A 5,204-nucleotide genomic window follows, 5' to 3' on the forward strand; every position below is an offset into this window, starting at 1 on the left:
ACTGCAGCTGTCCTGGCTTGCGTAGTCTTTTGCTGGAGAGGCTGTCACAGCCCTCTCCAAAGACCTGCTCTCAAAGAGATCAGCTTCCCAGACCTCTGAGCCTGAACTCTTCTAAGGCTCTGTTCTGCCAGTTCCTCCTGTGCCCCAGCCCCTCAATCTGAAGGTAGGCCATAGAGAAGCCTGAGGTGTACCGGGTCCAGTGCTTGGTGCTTTACCCTGTTCCTGCAGACCTCAAGCCTAGAAAAGGACTGCTCTATAACATCTGCCTGCATTGTTCCTACTGGCTGCTAGGGAGTGGTGGCTCAAAGTACATTTAGGGTCCAAGAGACTGGACATAAGAGTGTGAGGCTGAGTCCTCAGCAGGGGACCGCACTGGAAAACAGCAGCAGCTTGGGAAGAGAGCAGCTTCTCCCAGTGCTGAGGCTCCCAGGTACTCTCTGGCTCACTATGTCCCAGTCTGTACCACCAATCTCCCCCAAACCTGGTACCTCCTCCAGGGCACTGCATCTGAGTGACAATGGGTCGGAGAATAGGGGGAACACCCTGAGCACCTTGTTTCCCTCAGGAACTGTCTTCCCTCATGGGGCACAGATGGCACTGGATTTGGAGCCAGGAGGACAAAATCCTGTCACTTTTTTTTTAAGTGTCCAGCTTTGGTACCTGAGGCCAGCACTGTCACTTCACTGATGGTCACATTCACCTGAGGAATGGAGCACTCCTGCTCTGCCCACCTCCCAGGGCGTGGAGTCCTGACCACTGGGAAGGGCGTGCTGCGGAGCCACGTGGCTTATGCTGCAGTAATTCACTGAGGTTTAAGCTTTGTGACCCTGAATCACCCCCTGCCCAGCCCAAGCTCTCCGGCATCCTTTTTGCTCCCTATTCCCATGCAGATAGTTCCAGAGCAGGATCCCAAAGCAGCTCTTGGCTTATGGTCCTTTCTGCACTGGCTCCCTCGGACAAACTTTCTGACAGCCCCATTCCCAGACTTAAAGTCCCCCATTGGCAGCTACAGATCAGTAACCAATGCCTCACCAGAGCAGCTAGTCACAGGACAGGAGCCCTCCCTCACACATGCCTGGGAAAAGGGAGTGGAGAGGGGTTGGAATAAAACTATGTAGATGCTCCACCATGAGCCCACTGTGGGACCAGACTCAGCCAACCCAGTGGTTTCCCTCAGCCAAAGCTCTCCCTCACCACCAGTGAATGGTGACCAAATGGAGGAATGTTCGAGGTGTGGGGAAATACCTTCCAGCTACATGGGCAGCTGAGGCAGGAGGGTTGCAAGTTTAAGATCAGCCTGGACAATTTAGGGAGACCATGTCTCAAAAAATAAAGACTGACAATGTAGCTCAGTGGTAGCTGGGTTCAATCTCAGTACCAAAAACAAAAAAAAAGCAAAACAAAACCACCCTGAGCTTAGAATAGCTCAGTGATAGAGGACTTAGCTAGGCATATACAAAGCCTTGGGTTTGAAATCCAGCACTCCAAAAAATGTGGGGTTCCATAAAGAGCTAGGTGGCACCTCTAGTTCCCAACAGGCCCTCTGCACATTGAAGGCCACAATCGGGTCACTCAGAGTGACAGACGCAACTGCTGCCTGGTACAATATCTCCTGAGGGCCAAGAGGAACTCAGCTGCCCACCCTGCGTCTCCTCCCTGGCAGCATCCCTGGCAGGCACACACTTGCTGAGGCTATTCCACATTCCTGATGTCCCATGTCAGAGGAGACAGATGCTGCTAACTCCCATGCAGGCTTTGCTGCTCCATCTCGCCTGCCTTGGGCATCGTGCAGCAGCTGGGGCGTGGGCCCCTTGATCTGCCCAGGTTCTGAGCGGTTTCCAAGCCATTGAAAAGCACTGGGCCTTTCTCCAGACTCTGCTACTTACCAGCCGCTTGTGTCAATCAGGGCTCTGGTCAGCAACAGACAGCCCCTCTGATCCAGAAATCCCTGGCCAAGGGACAGACAGCAAGCTGCTGGCTAGGGACTGTGTACCTGGGAGGGAGGGTCAGGTTGTGCAGTGTGAGAGGGACAGAGGGATGTCCCCTCTCTGAGCTTTCATTTCCCTACAGTGACAGAGGAATGAATGATGATACTTTCTCAGAGTGCTTCAAGTGCTTAGTAAACAACAGCTGTTGCTGCATGGAGATTAGGAGGGAATGAACTCCAGGCCCAGGCTGCTGCATGGAGCTGGTGATCTCATTCACTTCTCACAGCAGCCCCTCCAGCAAGGTCTCTTTGTCTCCATTTCCCAGATGAGGACACTGAGGCTCAGAAGGAATAAGTCATAGGCCCCAGGTCAGACATGGGAAAGTAGGGGAGCTGATGCCTAGGGCCAGATCCTCTGTCCACAGCAGAGTTCACCCTCAGCCCAACAGTTCTAAGGGTCAGGAGAAACTCCAGGTGGGCTCGAAACAGGGAGGTGTGTTAGGGGGATGTCTGTGCCCCAGGCCAGCACTTCACTCCAGCCTGTGACTGTCAGTCCCTCCATCTCAAAGCCTCACAGAGGTGCTTCCTTCCCACGGGTACTGCTCCTCCCAGTTCTCAAGTGGCCAATCCCTACTTGTTCTGCAAAAAGTCATTTCTTGGGGCAGCCTCTGTGGGCCCATTATTCTAGGCCAGTTCTCAGGCTGAGTCCTGCTGTTTCGGGGTTCTCCTCCTGTAAGGAAGGATTTCTATAACCGGTGCTCATCAGAGGCAAACACTGCTTAGCACTCCTTTAGGGGGTTGTTTTTTGGTGTGGGAATCAAAGTCCAGGCCTCATATATGCTAGGCAACTGCTCCTCCACAGTTACACCCTTGGCCCCTAGATAGTGTTTTTGTAAGCAGTCACTCTCAAATTGTAACACTTGTCATAGTTACCTGGAGGGCAGTGTGTCTGGAGTGCAGTCTGGGAATTTGCATTTCTAGTCTATTTACAGGAGATACAGGTGCTACTGAAGAAGTGGGAGCTTTATACCTGCAAACCACAGTTTAAAGAGCCACCACAGAAACCCAGTGTGGTGGCAAATGCCTGTAATCCCAGCACTGGAGAGGCTGAGGCAGAAAGGTCACTGCAAGTTTGAGACCAGCCTAGGCTACACAGTGAGTTCAAAGTCACCCTGAACTACATAGCAAGACCCTGTACCAAAAAACAATAATAAATAAAGGGAAAAAAAAAACCAATCAAATAAAGGGCTTGGGGACAGGGATTTAGCTCAGTGCTGCAGCACCTGTCTGGCAAGTGTGAGGTCCTGAGTTCCATTCCTGATACTCAGAAAAAAAAGTGGGAGCTGGGACTATAACTCAGTAGTACACAGCTTGCCTATCGTGGTAAGGCTGAGTGTTCCTCAGTGCTATAAAATAACTATGATGATGATGGGGATGGTGATGGGGTTTTTAAGGTTACTTTTTAGAAGGTTTTTTCATTTTTGAAAAAGTATCTCAAGGGGCTGGGGATTTAGCTCAGCGGCATAAGCACCTGCCTTGCAAACAGGCAGTCGTGAGTTCGATCCCTGGTACCGATAAAAACGAAAAAGACAAAAAATTTAAAAAAAAAAAAAAAAAGAAAAAGAAAAAGTATTTCACTATGTAGTTCAAGCTGGCCTCAAATTTGCACAGATCTTCCTGCCTCAGCCTCCCAAGTGCTAGGATTACAGGTATGCACCACCACACCTGGTTGAAAACATTTTGTACTACTGGAATTCTTTTTTGTTTCTTTCTTTTTTTTTTTTTTTTTTTGGTACTAAGAATGTAGCTCAGGACTTTGTGCTTGACATGCAGGCGCTGTGCCATTGAGCTACATCCCCTGCTCTTTACTTGTATTTTTTTTTTAAAAAATTATTGCTCTCTAGGCATGGTATCTCAGCACTCAAGAGCCTGAGGCAGGAAGGTCATCATGAGTTCAAGGCCAGTTTGGGCTACATAGTGAGTTCAAGGCTGGTCTGAACTACATAGCAAAATCATGTCTCAAAAAAAAAAAAAGCACGCAGTTGTGAGTTTGATCCCTGGTACCAAAAAAATAAAATAAACACTTCGTTTTTCAACAAATGGCTGCGAATGTAGCCTAACGGTGGAGCACTAGTGTGAGGCCCTGGGTTTCATCGAAAAAACAACTCTTTTCGGTGAAAATCAATCCCCCACCCTCGTTTCCACTCTCTTCCCCACGCAGGAGAAACCCGATGGTCCCCCACCCCATTTGTCTGCACAGCCTTTAATGCACTTTAGCGTTCTTGCTCCCTGCTCCCAAGCCCCCATCCAGAGCAGCACTGGGTACAGTAAAGCGCGTGGTGGAGGAAGGAACAAAGGTGACCACCCCGGGGTCACCAGGTCCAGGCACGGTCAGGTGTGCACATAATCAGGCCTGTACACACTTCGCCCCAGTTGCCCAGCGCTTCCCACAGCCCCAGGACCCTGACTGGGAGCCCCGCCCCCCTCCACCTGCTGCGGGATTTGGCCTAATCCTGGAGGACATGTGCGGGCAGCTGCAGCTCTCCAGGGAAGAGGGCTCTCCCTCCAGAGGAAATCTCCTTTTCATTCTCTCGCTACCGAAACCTGACCTTCCCGGGCACCTGGACCCCTCGGCTGGGTCTTGTCCCCAAGAAGTGACTGAGGAGGGGGCGTGAAATCACCAACAGCTGAACTCTGCTGGCTTTGCCCACTCCTCCCCAGCCGCCCCTCGCTCACATTCCACAGCGCCAGCGCTTTCCCGGCCCTGCAGAGCCGGGCGCCCGCGGTCCTTGGGCGGCCGCTGGGGGCCGCCTGACTCAGCCGGCGCTGAGGGGGCGTGGCTGCGGCTCCCCAGGTCACCCTTGCGCGGCTCGGGGCTCAGAGACTCCCCCCGCTGGCCCAGCCCCAGGGACCCGCCCTGCCTGGCCGGCACAGCGCACGCACACTGCGGCGCCGCAGCGGTCTCCGCTCGCCCAGGCCAGGGTCCGTAGGGGCCGGGCCGGAGCAGACCACCCGGAGCCCCGGCGGGTGACCGAATGACCTGGCTACGGGGCGGGCGATGTGGCTCCCTCCCGCCGCGAGGTCCTAGTGGGAGGCCGCTCCCTCTCACGGCCGAGGCCCCCAGGAAATCAGACTCCCCGTCCTCCTTCCTGGGAGACAGAAAAGAACAGTTGGCTGGCAGAGCTGGCACAGCCAAATCCAGCTTGTTGTTGGGTTTTCGTTCGTTTCTTTTGTTTGCTTGTTTTTCAGTGCCGCCGCTCCTCCACTCTTTCTTTCT

This window comes from Cavia porcellus, unplaced genomic scaffold (genome assembly GCF_034190915.1).
Source record: "Cavia porcellus strain 051 isolate PalLab524CR breed Dunkin Hartley unplaced genomic scaffold, mCavPor4.1 scaffold_19, whole genome shotgun sequence".
Lineage (NCBI taxonomy): Eukaryota > Metazoa > Chordata > Mammalia > Rodentia > Caviidae > Cavia > Cavia porcellus.